General features: G+C 41.6%; 1 protein-coding gene across 4 annotated transcripts in view; it reads left to right on the top strand.

Moving 5' to 3' along the window:
* The window catches only part of PTN (pleiotrophin), a 100995-nt gene that overhangs the window by 19581 nt on the left and 59267 nt on the right, over positions 1 to 22147 (top strand). The window contains exon 1 of one of the 4 annotated variants that reach the window (XM_043873485.1): positions 20232 to 20250. The exons of the other annotated variants lie outside the window; for them this stretch is intronic. The gene's annotated coding sequence lies outside the window, so the exon portion shown is untranslated. Of the gene's footprint in view, positions 1 to 20231; positions 20251 to 22147 lie in introns of those variants that run through there. 4 annotated transcript variants of the gene reach the window in all.

The raw sequence follows: 22147 nt of genomic DNA, 5'->3' as shown, positions 1-22147 counted from the left end.
TATATACATATATATATATATAGTCATTTCATTCCTATTCATATATTCATAATATATGAATAGGAATAAAATATATGTGTATGTATACATATATACATACATAGATGTGTATAGAGAAAATTGTTTAAAAATTGTTAAGCCAAGCAGAAATTCTAATCATATTTGGTTTAAAGGATTGTCTTCTTGCAAAGCAAGCATTTCTTTGATTCTTGGTCAACGGTGAGCAGGTGGAAGGCTGCCTGAGGCGGTTTGCTAAGTGGTGTTCACCCGAGGGGCCGAGGGTGGTGGAGGCGGGTTGCTTTGCTCCTTTTGCCGCAGATGTATTGTAATTCAGCACCACTTGGAGCGTGCACGCAGTGTTGGCAACAGCAGGGGAGGCCTAGTAGCTGTCGGGTCACTTCCTCAACTGTCCATTAGCCTGGATGCTCAGAATGGGACCCAATGCACAGTTTTCATTACTCCTTACAGAGTCACAGCACATATAGTTCACCTCAGAGCTGACTTGAAGTCTGGGGGAAATCAAGCCAGAAGGTCTAACACAGAGGGCTCCCCCAAGCCCAGCTTGCTCTGCGAGATGAGTAACCATCACACCCGGACCTCTGAAGACGAATAACAGGGTCTCCTGTGGGGCAGGTGACAGTGAGCTGCAGGACCAGAGAGGCCAGAGCGCTGGTTTATGGAAGCCGACTGCTGTCAGGAACGAAATTCAAAATCAAGAGAAAACGGATGATGCAAACTTGGGGGAAAAACCCACAATGTTACTTCCTTTTCTCTGTTTCATGTCCAGCATCATATCTTTTTCTACAGTATTTCTGATTCCTGTTGTAATTCTCTTTCCCTACCTGAACACCTTCCAGAAGACGTTTTCCCCTTTCTTTCTCTCTCCCAGCCCCAGCTTTAAGTTGTAGAAGGAGTAAAAGTACTCATAATCTTATAAATAAGTATGTATCAATTAACGCCAGGGCCAGGTATTAAACTCTAAGAGGAAAACAACAGAATAGGATAGTTAGAAAAGATAGTTCACATTTTAAACTTGACACTAAAACGGTCTGCTTTAAAGAAAGATTTCAGACCCCACATATGGGTTTTATTTTTTCTATCAGGTGAGTAAGGAGCCAGTGTGAGCCTGGGGGAGGGGCTGTGTGTGAGTGTGTGGGTGAATTGTGATGAAAGAGGAATAAGAAAAGAAATAATCAGACTATTTTATTCTTCCATGGCATAAAATAATAAGAGTTAATAATAATAATAAAAATAAATTTGAGGATGCTCAGTGGTTGTCATTTAGGTATGAATGTATGTTTGTGTTTTCCAAGCATATGCTAAGCACACATATAGTATGCAAGGGAATTTTAGAGCTAGAGAGAAGGAGGGATTTGCTTTCTGCCTCTTAGAATGTTGGAGGAACTCATCTGTGTAGATTCTTAGTTAGTAGAGTATGTTTCCAGGGGGTGTATCAAGGAGGGCAGTGCTATTGGGTATGGACTGAAACAGTGACCCAGGCCCTCTTAACATTCCTTCTGATGCTTTGATGTCACTTAAACTCTACCTTCAACGTAGAAAAATACAGTGTTAGTGAGTCCTGGCAAAGCTGTGTGATGCTGGAGACTGGGCAGCAGACACTGCCCACAAGATAACCCAGGTCAGCAAGATAACGCAGACCTTGCACCCAGCCTCCAAGCCCTGAAGTCTTGGCAGTTTGTCCTTCTCCTCATCTGGGCAGGTTTGAATACTCTTTGTGGATGCCCAGAAACAGTCTGAGATCTTGGTCAGATTCTGATAAAATGGAAGACAAAACCCTACAGGGGAGAAATCCTGAGTTTTCCAATTCAATGACTACAGAGGAAGCTGAACAGCCAAAAAAAGAACTGTGAGCTGTGTGAGGAGAGCGGCTGTCTCAGTAAAATGACAAAGAGACGCTTTCAGTCGCTGGGAGTGCCTTGCTTCAATGTCAAGTTTTAAGGAAATACTGAAAAGCAGAATCTCAGGTTATGGGTATTCAGGTCATGCCCACTATGGAGACTTAAGCTTCTGGAGAGGAAATGGAAGAGGGAAAAAGCTAACCTTTGTTTGTTTTACTCAGCAAGTCGTGTGTGACTCTTTTGTGACCCTATGGACTGTAGCCTGCCAGGCTTCTCTGTCCATGGGATTTTCCAGGCAGGAATACTGGAGTGGGTTGCCATTTCCTTCTCCAAGAGAGCTTCCCGATCCAAGGTTTGAACCTATGTGTCCTGCAGTGCAGGTAAATTCTTTACCACTGACCCACCTGGGAAGCCCAATCTTTGCAATAGCTAATGACTTTTGAGCTGGGAACTCTGATAAATCCTTTATTTAAATGACATTTAATCCTTACAGTAATTCTCTAAGGAATGGAAACTAATGAATCCCATTTTACAGATGAGAACATTGAGGCTGAGACTTAAGTAAATTGCACAAGGTCTTTGGGTTAGTAGGGCTTCCCATGTGGCTCAGTGGTAAAGAACTCTCCTGGTAAAGAATTCTTAGTAGAGTATGTAGTTATTTGTAGTATGTAGTACTATGAATACTATGAAGTATGTAGTTAATTTGCCAGGTAAAGAATCCTGCAAATGCAGAAGACACAGTTTTGATCCCTGGGTTGGGAAGATCCCCTGGAGAAGGAAATGGCAACCCACTCCAGTATTCCTGCCTGAGAAATCCCATGGACAAAGGAGCCTGGCAGGCTACAGTCCATGGGGTTGCAAAGAGTCAGACATTACTGAGCAACCAAGCAGGCATGAGCACTTTGGGTTAGTAGGTGAGATCTGAAAGCAAGTGTGTGTGTTACTCCAGAGCTCAAGTTGTCAGCAGTTATGCAATATCACGTAATTTAAATATTAGTGGGGACCGATAGATAGGTAAGTAAATAGCTGTAAATAGGTAGGTGGATTAGAAGCTTCTCACTTTAGTAAGGTAAAAAGGGAGAGACAATGACATTAGTCTCTAAAATGCCAGAGAACAAAGAATCTTGGGTGCTGATGGAAGGAAAGTTAATTCTATACATTGAGTGCTATGCTTACTGCTTTCAAATACCTTATTCCACTTAAAGGGTTATTATCCTATTTTGCAAATAAGGAAAACATGGTCTTAGAAAGGATGAGTAGATATCTGAAAGTCATCAGCCAGTGATTAGCAAGGCTAGATTTGAACTCTGTTATCTGACTCCAAAATCCACGCTGTTTATGACTTCACAGAGAATGAACAAATGCCCTAAAAGATAAAAGAGGAACGACACTCTGCTCAGAGATGCCTGTGGCCGCTGTTCACTCATGTATTCATTCATTTGTAGCACACAGATTTGTGAGTCAGAGCTCTGAAATGGGACACAAATCTAAATGAAACTTAAGAGACTACCACTTGCTATCTTAAAATTATGTATGATGAGCCCACAATATATAAAATAAAAAATGTATAGAATATACAAAAGGTAATATTTAATGTGGAACCATGTGTGATAAAACACTGTATAAAAGGATTTGTTTCTTTTCTTTGAAGTCTCTGGGTTGGCTGGGATTACTACCAAGGTCAGCATGAGAATGACGAGATGCTGATGTGCTTGGGCCATTGCAAACCTTCATCTCAGTGGGCTCTCTGCCACTAGATTGCTTCTTGTGAAGAAAGGTTTCAAGACTATTTAATCCAGGAATTCTTATTTAAACCTTCTATCCAAGCTCACCGTCTACTTCTCGAGCTCCAAGTGTACTTACTCACGTCAGCCCTTATTCGCAGATCTTACGTTACTCAGTGTCTGTTGATGAATTTCCTTCCTGCAAAGACAGGAGTGGGCTCTGCCTAGTTTTAAAAAAAATGTATAACACAATACCCTGCAAGCCATCACTGCTTGTGTATCAATTGTTCTACATATAATTATTTTACTATATTTAATTAAGGTGTTCTCTCAGTAAGACCCTATAAAATCCAGTGACAGAAAGAAAAGCCCGTGGTTATCTATTATTGCAATTGGTGATGTAAGACTGGAACATTTTGAAGTTTCTGGGATGGTGGGAAGGAAGTCAGTGAAGTTTCAAGGCCTAGAGGATTTCCCAAAGTTGAGACTCCTGCGTATGTGGTCAGGAGTTTTGGGTCCCAGGGGTGGCCCCACTGGGGACCTCTGAGATTCCTCTCATATCTTTACCCACATTCTCATGCCCACTGCTCAGTTAGAGAGTTTAAAGAAGAAATTATGATGCCAGAGGTGCTTGTGTGTTTATCAAACTCTTGATCTTCAAACTTACATGATATTCTCCATAACCACATGGGAAGAAATCTAAAAATCACATTGTGATCCCTGAGCTGAACACACCCGAGGCTGGGATGATGAATCATGTCAGATCCAGAGATCAGGACCAGGAGGAAGAGGCCCGGAGCCTGCTTCCGCCTTCCCGGCCCTCTGGTCTCTCCCCACTCACCCAGGGCCTCTTTTCATCAAGCCTGCCATCCTAAGTGATGGATTCGCTAACACAGTCTCAGAAAGGCTCTTAGGTAACTGATGTGATTTCTGATTAAGATTGCTATGCATGCGTGGAAATAAGAGAGACGCGGAGACAGAGAGAGAGAGAGAGACCACCGACCTGAGAGGAACCCCATGTCCAACAGAGAGGCGGGCCTGGGGACAGACAAAGCAGTTAATTGTGAGCAGTTCCACCAAGGGGCCTGGGAAACTCGCGCCCAGAGGGGCGGCTGTGACCCATTTGGCACAGGCAGTGCTGGCCTTGCGTATTTCAACATCCTCCTTGGTCAAACACCTGGGTTACCTCCTGAGTGCAAGCCCTGTTCTTAGAGATTTATGATGTTTACCAAATCTGGCAGCTGGCTCATTTGTAGGAAAGGTGATGCTTTGGGAAGCCACTCTGAGACCCCACACCCTCCCTGGGGGGCCTTTAGTACCTCTGCTTATTGTTCTTGCTGAATTGCCGGCCAGTTTCTACAGCAAGGAAAGTGCTTCCCACTCTGTTTTGGGCCTCTCGATCCTTTGGTGTCTGCCATTGGTCACTTTTGAAATCAGCCCCCTCCTGTTTGAAAGACAGGAGGCCTCTCTTATTAATGTGAGGCGACCTTGGCCTGTTGTTATCAAGTTTTCTGCCATTGGGTCACTTGGCGTGTAATTATGGAAAATGCTTCACTCTGTATTTCTCAGGAATGTGACTTGTTTGTTGTTCCAAGGATTTTCTTATGTTATTTGAGTTCCCTTACTACGAAGGAGGCCCTCAAGATGGAAATTCCAGGGGTGGGCGGGAGAGCAGAGGGTTAGCACTTTGCCTCCGGGGTGCACAGTGAGTGAGGCCCGGGCAGCCTTGACATGTGTTATTTCTGCTGAGTCTCCGGTGATGTGATGCTGCTGGTTGGAGGACTGTGCTTTCAGAACAAGGTACTTTAGACATGAAGAGAGAACGTCAGAATTGGTTTCCTTTAGAGCAAGAAGGATCTTGAGAGATGATCCTTTTGAGAGCTTTACTTGACTGCATTCAGTAGAGCCTTAGAGCCCTGAAGAGGTAGCTCAGGGTGGATGCTCAGGGTGGGTAAGAGGAGGTCCCCCAGCTGGGTACAAGATATAATAAGAGCAACTTATTTTTATATGTTTTATGTAATTGAGTTTTATACATGGCCTTATTTGATAAGAGGTTTTTGTTACTCAAAACAAAAGTGGAACTAAGCTACCATTCTAGTCCCCCATTTTCTTTTTAATACACAAATATAGAAACAAAGCCAGAGACTTAAGATCACAGAACAGCGTAACTGAGTCTTGCTGGTACATCATCTGCCTCTCACCTCTCACACTGCAGTTTAGCTGCCCATTTGGGCGGGACTCTTGTCGCAGCTCCAAACCCACTCTTCCACACACTGCCCAGTGGTGCTGGAGTCGGGACCCTGCCGACACAGTTCTGTTTTGCTAGTTGGCTCTGGGTGAGGCTGTCAGGCTTCTCAGGTGGTGCTAGTGGTAAAGAACCTGCCTGCCAATGCAGGAGATGTAAGAAACGCGGGTTCGATCCCTGGGTCGGGAAGATTGCCTGGAGGAGGGCATGGCAACCCACTCCAGTATTCTTGTCTGGAAAATCCCATGGACAGAGGAGCCTGGTGGGCTACAGCTCATAGGGTCACACAGAGTCGGACACGACTGAAGTGACTTAGCACACACACATGCACACAATGGTTGCTAAAGGGAAATTTAGAGTAACTCAGGGGTTTAAGTACCTGGGTTTTATCTGAGTCCAACTAGATCTCTCCTTTTCAAATTTCAGGAACTCTACCTCCCAATGCCCTGACTTGCACACTAGAGACCTGGTAAAGTTGTGACTTCAACATAGTTTGTCATTCTGTAACGCACACCATTAAATGTTGCATTTGATTTTCAGTAATGTCAGCTCAGGAGTTATAAGAGATAAGAGATTCTCTTGTCTCTTAAGTTAAGGGTTGCCACTTAACTTCTCTTCTGTGATGTGTGATAAGAATTTAGACTTGAGCTTGTCCCTTCTTTCTCTAATCACTGCAGAGTAATCAGAAGAATCCAGCCCACACCATAGTTACCCTAGCTGTTGCAGTGGTCAGGGACATCAGCCATCTGGGCTCTCAAGGCACGTTCTTCAGTAGGCACTTTATCACAGTCAGCCACAGGTGTTCATTTGATTAATTGGGATGCTGTTGCATTGCATAATTACTAGCATCCTATTTTTCATTGGCATGGAGCCCATCACTGTGTTCAGACCTAAGGACACAACCAAACCAGTTCCTAAATGCCATCTATGAGGTTTTGATTCCTGATCTCACACCTGCTGTTGATTTCTGGATCAATCAGGACTAGCCACAAGATAAACCAACACACCAATTATTTTAACAGAGAGAATGCATATTAGTTCAGTTCAGTTGCTCAGTTGTGTCTGACTCTTTGCGACCCCATGAATCGCAGCACACCAGGCCTCCCTGTCCATCACCAATTCCCGGAGTATATGTATTGGTTAACTATGTATAAAGTTATTAACTAGGTAACTGAATGAAACACTGAGGAATCATGAAGTATCCCAAAGCAGCATATGGGTTTGGACCAGAGAGAACATAAAAATAGGCAGAATGTAGACACACTTTAAGAATATATAATTTTCCTTGCCTTCTAAGCCTATCAAATCTTCTGAGACAGAGTCTGTATTCTTACAGCACTTTCTACAATGCCAGCTTTGCGTTGTGCTATTAATATCTCTACTTGTGTGTCTTCTGTTCACAGTGGGTTCCTCAGTGGTGACTCTCATCTCTGCTGTATGCCCTAAAACATGGAACAAAGTAGGTCAGTAAAAACAGAAAAGAATAATGAGTCATGATACTGCTGAACCTGCTTTAATTAACAGAGGACCCAGTGCAAACCCTATCCTAGAGTGTGGGCTTGTCTTGGGATACTATCTTTAGGGTATCATGTGGCCTTCTGAAAATTCTGGCTTTGTGGCATAGCTTAATGCTCTCCTTAAATGACTCCAAAACAGATACTTTCTTCTGCCTTCCCAATGTGATTTCTCAGTAGCTAAATTAAAGAGGCTAAATAATAAACCTATATCTCCACCAGTCCAGTAAGACTGTGCATGTTGAACATCCAGTGCTGAAACGAGGTTATGTTCCAAGAGGATATGAGTTCTTGTTGGGTTCCTAAGTGGATTAAATAAAGCTTCCCAATCCAACAAATAGGATAGCTATAATATACTATATTTCAATCTTTTTAGAGATAGATAGATGGATAGATAGAGGTAAGATTTACACTGGTCTAATGAATTTTCAGAGTAGTTACTCATGTATGAATTGAAATACAAAATCTTAGTAAGAATTTATTTCATCCCTTGTCAGTTATGGAAGGATGGGCTGAGAGCAGAATTTGACAAGGGAAAGCGTGAGTGTAAATCAAATGTTTTTTTAGTTGCAAACAACAAAATCCCCTGTGTAGTTTAAGCAGTGATGTTGATTAAGGGACAGAGGTATTTACCGGAGTTATTGAGAAAGCTGAAGAAATGGATTCTAGGTTGAACTTCTGGGAGTGACTCTTCAAAACACACCCCAGAGCTGGGTCACTATAGGAGTTGCTGCCTTTGCCACAAAATAGCTCTAAGATGGGCTGGGAAATGTAATTTTCTTTAAAAAATTATTCAGTTTTGTTACTCTTTCTGCTTTTTGCTTTTCACTTGTTGCAACTTTGGAAGAGGATTGGGGTGGGTGTTGAACAAGACAATATGTGATAGAAACTAGGAGGTAGACAGGTCAAATAGCTCTGAAGAAGTCTCTTTGGAGACCTAGGTGGGAGTGAGCATAACTGGGCAGACTCTTAGCTTCCACAGGATGGGTGAGAGATGGACAACCAAAAGGGAGAAAGAGAGAGTTATTAAAATACCTAAAAGCATTTGGTAACAATATCCTAGTATAAATAACATAGTTCAGTTCAGTCGCTCAGTCATGTCCGACTCTTTGCGACCCCATGAATCGCAGCACGCCAGGCCTCCCTGTCCATCACCAACTCCCGGAGTCCACCCAAACCCATGTCCATTGAGTCGGTGATGCCATCCAACCATCTCATCCTCTGCCGTCCCCTTTGCCTCCTGCCCTCAATCTTTCCCAGCATCAGGGTCTTTTCCAATGAGTCAGTTCTTTGCATCAGGTGGCTAAAGTATTGGAGTTTCAGCTTCAACATCAGTCCTTCCAATGAACACCCAGGACTGATCTCCTTTAGGATGGACTGGTTGGATCTCCTTGCAGTCCGAGGGACTCTCAGGAGTCTTCTCCAACACCACAGTTCAAAAGCATCAATTCTTCAGCGCTCAGCTTTCTTTATAGCCCAACTCTCACATCCATACATGACCACTGGAAAAACCATAGCCTGGACTAGACAGACCTTTGTTGACCATAGCACAAAATTATTTTAGCATTTTTATTATGTTCAATCTTTGATTTTTCATTTGATCCTCAGAACAATCTTGTGAGGTAGGTAAAAATTACGTAAGTTAGTTTTAGTGTTAACTAATTCCTTTACTCCATAATTTATGTTTTACACATTTGTTTTATAGTAAAAGTATGACTCTATTTAAAATTCAATATTTTAACATTTTTTTTAAAAAGACAAATAGAATTTTCTAGCTCTCCACCTTTTTTCTCTGCCCTTGGACCAGAGGTTAACAATCTCCCCTGTGTTAACAGCCCCATATTTTTCATTAAATATGGGGGAGGGATAGGGGAGTAGTTTAAAATATAAATAACAACAATCTTTCAAAGGGTAGGTATGTAAACTGAATTTGAAAGTTGAGACACAGAATGTGGCTCAGAAACTGTAGAGATCGCAGCTAAGCATCAGGCAAAGAAAGAGAACAAACCACCCAGACAAGATGTCAAGCCAGGCAAAGTTTATCTTCAAGAATCTTCCATTTCTCATTTTAGTAGACCTCCCACCCTCTGGTTCCCTGTCTCATTTACCCTGACCTCTCTCATTGGTAGAAAAGCAAAAAAAAAAAAGAAAAAGAAGAAGAAAAGCAAGTAAAACTGTCCTAAGTAATGTGTGCTGCAGAGACTCCTCAAAGAGAAATAGATGGATTCATGTGGCTGCCTCGTTGTTGCACACCCTACTTTATATTCATTTTCCACTGGAGAATGATTACCACTGTATAATTTTAAAATTGGCTTTGAAATCTACTGGCACCAAAAATAGACAATAATTAATATCCTGTCCTTCAAACTGGAAAACATCACACTTCCCCCATGTTGGCAGTGTCTGGTAGTTTTAATGGATTACTTAGAGCTTCAGAATTGCCACCTATATTTTAAAATCAGATCTTTCTACCTATGTTGAAGTGGCTAATGGATTATACAAAGCCATTTCCTCAGGCATCCCAACCACCCAGTTTCACAGAGAAACTCTATCCAGCTCTCTCTCTATACTCTGCTTTAGGAGTCATTTCAATGTCTATTTTGGATCCCATCCTCTTCTTATTTTATCTTTCAGGCCCAATTTCATCGGGTCATCTGAATTGATAGGATAGACCATCCTCTCAGGTCTAGAGGTAACATTTTCTGTTTGAGCCTCTTAGGTGGCAAGATATCAATCTCAGACAATTCAGGGTGATTCAGTAAATTTAGAGTTAGTTGATTCAAACCTCATTCTTCCCTAATATTCACAATTCCTAGAATAGTGTCTAAGTTCCATGGAACTTGGGGAGTGTCCTCAGGAGAGATGGCAAGATAGAGTTTGGGTCAGGGGCATCTTATCCACGGTCATTCTGTTTTCTGCAAAGATTTTAATCCTCTCCTATGTTAGGATATGGGCTTTTGTGACGCTAGTGGTAAAGAACCTGCCTGCCAGTGCAGGAGATGTAAGAGGCATGGGTTCAATATCTGGGTGGGAAAGATCCCCTGGAGGATGGCATGGCAACCCACTCCAGTATTCTTGCCTGGAGAATCTCATGGACAGAGGAATTAAACAGGCTACAGACTATGGGGTAGTCTGTATGCAAACAGTCAGACATGACTGAGTGACTTAGCATGCACGTTTTAGAATACAGACTGTGATGATGATTAGATCACTCCAGTGAAGTCCCTATTGTGATATCTTCAACAAAAATTTGCCTTACCAAGCTCTGAACTCCAAACTCACCAGCAGTTTGGCATAACTGACCATGGAAAGGAAAGAAGGCAGATAGCTAAGCTTTCTAGGGGTTTTAATAGGTTTTAGTTAGTTGATTTGAGAATCTAATCACCACGGTAGGATGTAGGACTGTGTAAAGGTATGCATATATTTTTATGAAATAATGATGTGAAATGGAAGAATTAGTTCTGTGCTGTTCTTTTCCCCACCTGGTGAATCCAGTTCCCCTATATCCCTTCTTCCTTTAAGTAGCTGCTGCTGCTGCTAAGTCACATCAGTCATGTCTGATTCTGTGCGACCCCATAGACGGCAGCCCACCTGGCTCCTCCGTCCCTGGGACTTTCCGGGAAAGAACACTGGAGTTGGTTGCCATTGCCTTCTCCAATTCCTTTAAGTAGCTATACAAAACCATAATACAGCCCTCGAGAGAGAATGCCCAGAGCAGATCATAGGAAAAAGAGCACAAAATTTATGACTTTTGAGTAGTGATCAGTTTGGGGGCCTCCAAAGCCAAGGGGGACTCAGGGCATAAAATTATAACAAATGATGAATTAGTTCAGTAGGAGATGGTTCTTCCTTCTCCCCAGACTGAAGATTTTACAGTCAGTAAGAAAAGCAAGTTAGAGGGAGTAGGATTGCTAAGATCTATGTATGTCTCTCAGTAGGGATCTTGTAATGCTTCTCTTTGGGGACAAGAGGGCAGAAAATTTAATCCTAGATAGTTTAGAGGTTCCATGAGCAGCTGAAGCTGTTTCTCACTTATGAAGAACACACCAGATCTTACATATATACATATATTAAGTATATATACATTTTATATTGTGTGTATGTATTCAGGTAAGAGAAACTTAATCAGGATGGGACATGATAGAAAGACCATTGGCTTAGGTTTCCTAAAATATGGGTTCTGGCTTCAGTTCCAGTGTGGTCATGTTTTGATTGTATGACTTTGAACAAGACATTTCATTTCATTTATCTTAGCCTCTTACCTCTGAAAACTAAAAGGAGGAGGACCAGATGGCCTCAGTAATATGTTCCATCTCTGGATAACTATGATTTTGACAACTTATGCCTGTATGTTTAGTCTGAGTTCTTAAACAGGCAAGAATGAATTTTAATGTTGGTCTGGTCAGAAAGAAAAATTAGAAAAAATGGATTGTTTGGAAAGAAAAATCAGTATGAATAAGTCAGCTCTCCATCCTGTTAGAAGCATTCTTTAAAAACATTTAAGTGGCCTACCCATCCATACCATCTTCCCTGGTGGCTCAGATGGTAAAGAATTTGCCTGCAATGCAGGAGACTTGGGTTTGATCCCTGGGTCAGGAAGATCCCCTGGAGAAGGGAATGGCTACCTACACCAGTATTCTTGCATGTAGCCCGCCAGGTTCCTCTGTCCATGGGGTCACAAAGAGTCAGACACAACTGAGAGACTAACGCTTTCACTTCTCTTCACTTCAAACATTCATACACTTATGTAATGATTTATTCTAATAGACATGTATTGAATGATTTCCAGGTACCAGGTTTGAGAATTTCCAGGTGCCTTTCCTGTCCTGCCCTTAAAAGGAACTTACATTGTCAGGAATTAAATTGCCCTCAGATGCTGTCCTTCAGTGGATCCAGCAGGAGGCAGTATCAGTGACTTGGGACAAGAATAAGAGAACTTTCATGAGTTGGGCTTTCCTGATAGCTCAGTTGGTAAAAAATCCACCTGCAATGCAGGAGACCCTGGTTCAATCCACTGAAGAAGGGCTAGGCTACCCACTCCAGTATTCTTGGGCTTCCCTGGTGGCTCAGCTGGTAAAAAAAATCCACCCTTAATGCAGGAGACCTGGGTTCGATCCCTGGGTTGGGAAGATCCTCTGGAGAAGGGAAAGGCTACCCATTCCAGTATTCTGGCCTGCAGAATTCCATGGACTGTATAGTCCATGTGTTGCAAAGAGTCGGACACCACTGAGCAACTTTCACTTCATGAAAACATCCACCAAATGCCCAAACTTTAACACTCATATTCTAAGTAAGTGGCATGTCCGCCATTGACAGCTGGTGAATTTTAGTTGTTCCTCTGAGTGTTGACTATTTGTGGCATGTGTGGAAAATTAGTGTCATAGACCAAATGGTGCAAGTGTACATCAATCCAGTTATTTTCATATGCCTCTGAAGCCTTGAAAACTGAAGTGATTGTGCAAGATTGCATGTTCACAAGTGGCAAAGCCAGAACAAAAGGTGTAGATCCCTGTTCCTTTAACGATGTGATTTTTCTTTCCTTATTTAGCTCTGCTGCTTAAGCAATGCTTTTTATCATGGTATCCTAACACATATCTGATCTTCCTAAAACAAAAGTCAGCTTTTATTTTGAAGATGAATTTAGACATCTGAACATCTTGGGAGTTGTCATATTTAGTGATGCAAAGTAAAGACAAGTAGATCCTAGCAAGGAGGTAAATAAATTCAGAGAACATTTCCAAATCTGCTAGAAGATGAAAACTCAGCTATTTTTGTTATCCTTGGTCCAGATTTTTCTGTTTCTATAAAAAAATTGTGAGTTAAGCTGTATAACCATTGGTTTTGGCATTTTTTCAAAGGGTTTCTTTCATTTTGCAGAAGACCTCATTTATTCCAAGCTCTCCCAGCTCCCAGGAGGTTGGAAACCCAGCCAGGGCATCTGATTTATATAATTAGCCTTTCGTGAGTATGGATGGCCTCTCACTCCAGCATGAAGTGAGGTGAATTTGAGGAAAAACACTCTTCCTTTATCCTCCTGCTCACCCTCCCTCACTCTAGTTCTCATTTGTAACCCGATTTACCGGGGAAAGCAATGATTCTACAATCCAGGGTGATCTCAGCCTGTCAGAGCTTTCAGCCAGAAAGACTTAGAGGCCATCAATTTCATAATAATGGGTGTATAATGACGGTCCCTTTGGTATTGCTCTCACCCAAATCCCCATTTAGAGACGGCGGCTGGAAGGACAAAGGCTAGTGTTTCAGGAAGGGCAGATTTAGGGTAGATCAGCCATGGAAATCAGCATTGGCTCACATGTCCAGGACCTAATGAGAATCTGGCAGAGGCCCAAAAAGGAGCTGAATCCACTCTGCCTCTGCATTCTAGTCCCCATTTCAGGGCTTTTCATGAGAATCTGTAGGATTGTAAGGGAGGAGGTGAGGGAGCCACGTAGAGAGGCAGGCATGACAGAAGCATTAGCTGCAGGTTAGTCTGTGTCCTGCCTAGAACTCTGACAGTAGAATCCCGATGGTTTCTTCCACGAGAGATTCTTCCACACTCATCCCCAGTCCCATTTTGTGAGACGCTCAAGGGCTCTGCCCTTGTTGGTGGTAATGTACACTTCACTAGATTTCCACTTAATGACTTGAGCTCATGTGAATTTGCCAATATTCCTGTTGGCCTCGTCTTTATTTTTGTCCAATCATAACACATGACCTCCTTCAAGCATATTCCTATGCTCAAAACCTAAGTGCTAGGAAATGTTGACAGTCAGAAGAGTATCACTGACAGATGAAAAAACTAGGAAACATGCAACAATTATTTAGGACTAATGCCAAACTTTCTGGCAAAATTGTTTTAGACTTTATCTGAAAGTTAACTGAACTATGTCAGCAAGTAGGTGACTCCATTGCTGTGAATGCAGTTCTTATCAAGCTACAGAGGTGCAGGTGATATCCCACTGGTGGAAGAGGAATGGAACACAGAAACACATTCTTGGTCTTTTTTTTTTTTTTAATCTAAATGCATGTGTTGTTGCCTTGGATTCACATAAAATGAAAACTTTTTACTTTGCAGTGTTAATCTCAGAGATGGCATGCATATGGAAAAAAATCAAACAAATTTTCAGATGGATGATTAATAAATTACTAAATGTTTACAGCTTGTGAGGGGGAGGAGGAAATATGGTGAATGCTGCAGAATTATTGAACTCTATCTAGTCTTGAGATTGATCTGAATTTAGCGTTGATATTTCTTCACACCTAATATTCTTAGGCTGAGAGGAACTATTCTCTGTTTTCTGGCCTCTATGCTGTGACCAGGTTGATTGACTGAGAGGCCATTGGCCAGTCTGAATCAGGCCACTTTCTTAGATTGCAGATGTCGGATTGCTGAGCCAAGACCGTTGAAATAAAGATCAACTCTATGTGTAACAGATAGTATATCTGCTGTCACTTGCTGACACATAAAAGCATTTCCTCTGGATGAGAGTAGATTTTAAGTTCTCAGTTCTTAACTCTGTGAGCAGGTGTCTCAGTTACTGTATGTCCTTGCTCCCAGAGGTTCCATCAAGATGTTTAAAGAAATAAAAGTCCCAGAGGCTCGGGCCTTCTCCCTTTTGTTCTTTTTTTAGCTGCGTTCTTCTTTAAGAAGGTGTGGCACAAGTGATAGGCATTCGTTTTTGAGACAGCTGGCCCCTTATAGATTACTCGATTTGGGAAACATGCAGTATGGCTCCTCAGCCCCTGAGTTTTCATTTTCGTGAACTCACAACTTGCCCCCCACACCAGCCCCCTTACTCCTCTCCATTTCTTTCCTGGCACTTCTCTTTCACCCTCTCTGCTTGCTTTTCAGCCAATAGGGCTTTCTTCTTCATCTCCTGCTTATTGATGAATGAGTTTCATTCATCTTTCTCTCCTTTTTGGGGGGTAGGACAGCAAAGGGGAGTGGGCTGGTCTATGAATAGCTATAGACTTTGCCTGCTCCCATTTTTCCACTTGACTATTCAGAACCATGGAGACAGAAAACGGAGGGGAGCAGCAGGGTGGGAGGCACCGGGGTCAGAGGTCAAGAGTGGCCACCTTTTGAATGAAAGCTCCTGATTTCCACTGGGGATAACATATTGTCACCCAAAGTAACTGTGCAAGTACTTGGCTGTCAGAAGCCTCAAAGCAAAGGGGGAGAGGTGAAAAAAGGGGGGGTAAAGAACAGAGAGAAGGGGAGGAATGCAAACCCTGGGGTCAGTTAACATGATTTGCAATGTTTTCGAAGAACGTGTTTGGTGACTCCATGTGGGAGTCATTATGCTTTGTATCTGTCTCTATCTTCTTAAGGGGTGGACCTGGAATATATTGTGCCTCCTGTACACAGATTACAGCCTTCTTACCTTGTAGACAACTTTATTTAAAACCATTTAATTAGGTGGCAAACTATTGTGCAACATCAAAGCTTTTGGTGGGTGAGGGGTGATACTACATGTTAAATTTATTGTCACTTCCTAGAAACTTTGTAAGACTAGCATTCAAAAGGTCTTTTATGACCCTGCTGGGCATTTCATATGCACTTAAGTTGATCTGTTTTAGGGCCTTAGTGATTCTCACTTGGATAAACTATAAGAAATTCTATAGGGGTAGTTCAGTTGGTTTTTCACTCATATATGTTATTTTAACACCCTCCCAATAAAAATGTGATGAGGAACACATTAAGAGCAGGATGAAAGTGTAATTTTCCCACTGAATTTTTAAGAGCTGGAACTCCATTCTGTTCATCTTTAGGCCCATTGCACTAACCTCAGCATTATTTAGTAATTGTGTATGGAAATAATGAATGTTAAACAAAGGGAATTTAAGAACTTTCTGTCATCTTAAGTACTTTCTACATGAACAGATATTACTTAAGTGTAAACTGCTATGTAACATCAAAGCTTTTTTGGGATGAGGGGTAATGCTGCATGTTAAATTTATTGTCACGTGAGTAATATTGTAACACTTAAGTAATATATGATCATGTAAAAAGATGATGTAAAGATCATGTAAAGATGACAAAAAATTCTTAAATTCTCTTTGGTAACTTTCATTATTCCCATACACAATTACTTGGTTTATATCAAATGATCCTACTACAAATTGAGAGTCATCCTGAGAGAAGTTTTCATGTGATTGGGCTTCGGTTTTGCCTGGGAAAAGGTTTTCATTCCAATAATACAATAATAATCAGATGGAATTCTCAAAATATAACCATTCAACCTAAGTCAACAATCAAATAAAAAGATGTTCCATAAAACAGCCATTTAAAAATCTGGCAGCTCATCAGAATCACTTGGGAAACTTAAAAACTCTTCCTGGGCTTCATAACTGATGACTCTGACATATGACTTGTTTTGTAAACTACTGTCATAGCACAGGGAAAGTAAAGAAGAAGTCTTGCAATCAAACTCTTCAAGTCTGAAGCACTTAGTAGAATTCAGAGCCATATACAACAAAATGCCATTATAACAACAACCAGAAAATACAAAGAGAGTGTTATGAAACAAAGTTATTTCCATGTCTCATGCAGCTGGCCCATAGAAACAGTGCCTTATTGACATGATTACAATAAATACTATACAATGAATAAACATGAACATCAAGTGCTTTCTCTTTGAGGCCATATAAGTAATAGCTGTTGTTTTATGAAGAAACTAAATTGCATACAGTTTACATTGAAAGCAGGGAGAGCAGACCAGAACTGATACACTTTTTGAGTTATTTTGAGATATTTATGCAACTGTGTCCTACCATTAAATAGTGCATGCTATATATTCCAACCACCTACCAAGAAAATAAAATGAATAATTCAGTGGAAATGGAAATGGCTTAAAATTATAAAAGCACCAAGTTAAGTGTGTAAGTTGGAGTACACTGTTTCATTCTTCCTAACAAAATTTCATATTAATGACAGTGACCACAATATTGAATACCTTGTGAAATTCCTTATCTGGAGATCATATCCAGAAGTGATGTAAGGGGGAGGGTGCTAACGAGCCAGTAAAACTTCCTGTGATATTCGGCATTGTTGGTGGTAAATAAAACTTGTTTGCATCCATTTTTGATTTCCATTCTTCTTTCTGGCTCAGATGGTAAAGAATCTGCCTGCAGTGCAGTAGACACAAGAGACACGGGTTCAGTCCCTAGGTCGGGAAGATCCCCTGGAGAAGGGAATGGCTGCCCACTCCAGTATTCTTGCCTGGAGAATCCCATGGACAGAGGAGCCTGGCGGGCTGCAGTCCCTGGGGTCGCAGAGTCAAACACGACTGAGTGACTAACAGTTTCATACTTTCACGTTGCTTTATCTAGTCTACTCTGAATTTTTTTCACTGAATTTCATCTGATGGCTAAAATTTTTGATTTCCTCTTAGAAGCAATAAAATTCTTCCTATTTGTTAAATATTATGACTACACAATAACATTCCAGCCATTTGGTAACTAAGGGTCAGGAGACCTGTTACATTGCCTCTGCTTGGTTTCTTACTATCTGTGTTAACTCCTTTTTTAAAAATCTATTTATGTTTAATTGGACGATAATTGCTTTACAAGATTGTGTTGGTTTCTGCCACACATCAACGCGAATCAGCCGTAGGCATACATATGTTCCCTCCCTCTTGAACCTCTCTTCTGTTTCCCACCTCATCCCACCCCTCTAGGTTGTCTCAGAGCACCAGGTTTGAGCTCCCTGCATCACACAGCAAACTCCCTCTGGCTATCTGTTTTACCTATGGGAATGTATATGTTTCAATGCTAACTCTCTCAATTCATCCCCCCCTCCTTCCCCCACTGTGTCCATAAGTCTGTCCTCTATGTGTCTTCATTGCTACCTTGCCAATAGGTTCATCAGTACCATCTTTCTAGATTCCATATAAATACGTTAATATACAATATTTGTTTTTCTCTTTCTGACTTATTTCACTCTGTATAATAGGCTCTAGGTTCATCCGCCTTATTAGAACTGGATCAAATGTGTTCCTTTTTTTAACAGCTGAGTCGTATTCCATTGTGTATATGTACCACAACTTCTTTATCCATGTGTCAGCTTCTTCACGACATTTAGCTTCTCTGAGGACTAGGCTTCACTTCTGGAGGATGGGGATAATACAGATTGCCCCCCTTGCTTCACAAAATTATTGGAATAAAATATGAAATCTGTACGATATTCTTTGTAAATCATAAATTACTGAATACATGTAGGGACCGTTTAGGCTTTACTTACTTTCTTTACTATGCTGACCTCTATTAAAAATTTTTTTAAAAAATTATTTAATGCAGGATCTTAGTTCCCCAACCAAGGATTGAACTGCACTCCCCGCAGTGGAGGCATGGCATCTTAATTGCTGGACCAACAGGGAAGTCCCTATATTGACTTCTCTTAAAATCTCTGTATAATTTTTATTTTGCACAGAAATGACTTTAATAATTTTATTTCTAAAAGAGTGCCTTTTAAGATGTGTTAAGTGAAAACCCAGGAAATTAAAAAAAAAATTACCAGAACTTTTAAGGAACCTATATTAACATTGTGATTCTTATCCTGGATTTTTGACTATCAAGAGTAAAGTGTTTTGGGTTACCTCTGCTTTGTTAGGTCTTGATCTTCAAATGCTAAGATATATTTTTAAATGATGATGTTAACTAAGAAAAACCTTCTGAATTCAAAGAAAAAGAAAATAGCTTTCATGTTTGCCTGGTTTAATCTGAATTCCTGGAATTCTGCTTATTCTGCACCTGTCAAGGGAGATCATTGGTCCTTTTCAATGAGAATCTGACATTTAAACTCCTATTAACATGGTGTTCTGCACCAAGTAGGTGTGTTGTACATTTCTGTTGATTTTATCTACATAATTCTCAGCTTCTCTTGGCATCCTTCAGAGAAATTCAGGACCCTTCTATTCAGATAGAATTGACCAATATGTTCACACTTTCTCTCCCTTTTTAAACATCCAGTCCAGTTGTTATGTGAGGATAACATGATGATTATCTTTCTGTTTTCTTTCCCATGTCTGTCTTTAACTACACCAGTGCTTTACTTTCACATGTCAACTCTTATTTCCCAAACTGCCTTGGTTCATTTCTTTCTCTGACACATTTTGTACATCTTTAGGATATTGTTTAGGAAACTCTAGTTGTATAAGGATGTTGATTGCAGAAACAACATTTTTAGCATATCCATTACAACACCTTTTATATTTTCTCTCTCTAGAACCTCAGCCTGCTGCCTTCTTTGCAATTATCCAAAATATCCTTGAAGTGGCTGTTTACACAACATTAAAATGGGGAGCAAGTGAGAATTCACTTTAAGGTACAGGTGGAAGGATTAAATTATGAAAGGACTGATACCTATGAACATGGCAGGAATAGGTTAGACAAATTTTGTACTATATTCAGAATAGAAGTTGGGAAGTGGAACCTTTAGCTGGGCAAGGTACTGCTCAGGAATCGGAGTTATGATCCCATGGGGTTGAACTGATGAATTCAGGGAAAAATGAAAGCCCTGTGAAGATAATCTGAGACACAGAGAAGACTTGCCTTCATGCTCTTGATGCAACACGCTTCTCCAAACCCCCATGTGCTATGGTCAGCTGGGCTTAGTCCCTCAGTTGTGTCCGACTCTTTGCGACCCCCTTGGAGTGTAGCCCACCAGGCTCCTCTGTCCATGGGGATCCTCTGGGCAAGAATCCTGGAGTGGGTTGCCATGCATCCTCCCAACCCCCCCTAGTCCTTCCTTATCGGTCAGGAGGCCTACTGTACTGAGCAGGCCTGCCAGCCCCTGGTGCCCGCTTGTTTGTGCCATCAGGGCGTCTAATGCTCACGCCTGCTCATCCCTTCCAGGACTCACCAGGCTGTACTGTCTCTGAAACACCTTCCCCAGCTCACCCTGACTCCCAGTAACAGTGAGATCCTTATTCATTTGCTTCCATATTCCTTCGCTATCCTCTCTGTCATAGACGGCTTGTTTGTGAGTTTCCTCTACCAGATTGTGGTCTCCTTGAGGGCAGGTACCATGCCGTGTTCTGCCCTCTGTCTCTGGTCTCTAGCACTGTAGCTGACACCTGTGAAACACTTAATAAATAATAATAATAACAAATAGATAATAATAAATAAATAATAAATAGAAATGAAAATAAATGCATGAGGAAATAAGGGAAAATTGTCAAGCACTTTGAAAATAGCTGGTGTGTTTTTATACTTCTCAAATTATCCTGCTGGGACCAACTAAACTTGTGCCTTAGGCCCTGTGGCCACCCTGATGGTCACACGTTCTGAGTCAAATGGGATAAAAGATATAAAAGTGCTTAAATTGTGTATTTCATTTTTAAAATTTATTTATTTATTAATATTTATGTATTTATTTGGCTGCACTAGGTCTTCGTTGTGACATGCAGGATCTTTTTAGTTTCAGCATGTTCTTAGCTGCAGCATGTGGGAACTAGTAGTTCCTAGACCAGGGATTAAACCTGGGTTCCCTATATTGACAGCAGGGAGTCTTAGCCACTGGATCACCAGAGAAGCCCCTAAGTAGTGAATTTTAATGCAATACTAATGTCCTATCTATCTGTCATCTAGCAACAAAGAAAAAGGACTCATTTTAAACAGAGAAGAGGTGACATTGCCACCTGGAAGGGCAGTCACCTCACCTAAGGCCCTTGGTTCCCACATTGCTCCCACCACAAGATTTAGGATAAAAGGGAATGGGCACCCCATGAAAGGATTAGCCCTGATGAAGGAGATTTTTGAGGGTTTGGTGCCTATGGTACAATTTGGGGCTTCTGTGGCCTCTTAGGTAAAGCATTACCTTTTACCTGGGGGCCCCTGTGATTCTGGAGTCAGGACAGTGTCTCTGGCAAGAGTCAGAAGTTGAGTTTTTTTAGGGCTGATTCTCAGGCAGAAGTTAAGCATAGGAGAGTAGTGTTTCTTGATGTCTGTCCCTCTCACAAGGGCAGAAACAGGGATGAGAGGTTGGGGCCGATTCCCTGTCCAAGGTCAGAGGGTGTAATTTGGAGTGTGTCTTATATGGCAGAGCATGGTTTTTAGTTATGTTAACAATGTCTGCCTCCTCTTTGGAGATGACTGCCCATCACGTTTGGTGGTCTTACCAGGACGCTCCTTTTGGGCCTGCACGGTGCTGTCCTGTGTCCCTCAGAGCCCCTCCGAGGTGCAGGCCCAGGGGCACTCTGCGCCTCCTAGTTGGGGCCCTAGCTCCCTTCCTAGGACCTGACCTTTTTAAAACTCAGCATTCTCATTTGTACAGTGGGGTTAACAGTGATGGCTAGTGAGGTTATGCATGCATGCTCAATCGCTCAGTCGTGTCCAACTCTTTGCGACCCTATGGACTGTAGGCTTCCAGTTTCCTCTGTCCATGGGATTTTCCAGGCAAGAATACTGGAGTGGGTTGAGTAATTGACATAAGAGCATGCAGAGCATTTAGTATTGTGCCCAGAACCAAAAGCAAACAATAAATAACAGTTAGTGTTAACCATTATAAGTAGTAGCTGTCCACTTTGGCCACTGGACACTGGGATGCCTGTGACCTTGGGCGCTATCAAAGGTTAGATGTGGGCCATCTTGTCCACGAACAGTGTTCTGGCTGGGCATGCCCCAGTAAGTAGCATGGACCCAGAGAGGAGGCTCAATGCAGTTTTATATTAAATCCCAAAGGGCAGTGAACATTTTCTTTGCTCTTAATACTTCATAAGACACTCTCTAGAGTTCTCCAGTTGTTTCCTGTTAGTCACAGGCTCACCAGGTCTCACCTGGAACTGATCCCATGATGAATCTGGAAAA

This window comes from Cervus elaphus, chromosome 18 (assembly GCF_910594005.1).
Source record: "Cervus elaphus chromosome 18, mCerEla1.1, whole genome shotgun sequence".
In the NCBI taxonomy this organism is placed as follows: domain Eukaryota; kingdom Metazoa; phylum Chordata; class Mammalia; order Artiodactyla; family Cervidae; genus Cervus; species Cervus elaphus.
This window is presented reverse-complemented; position numbering and strand designations above follow the sequence as displayed.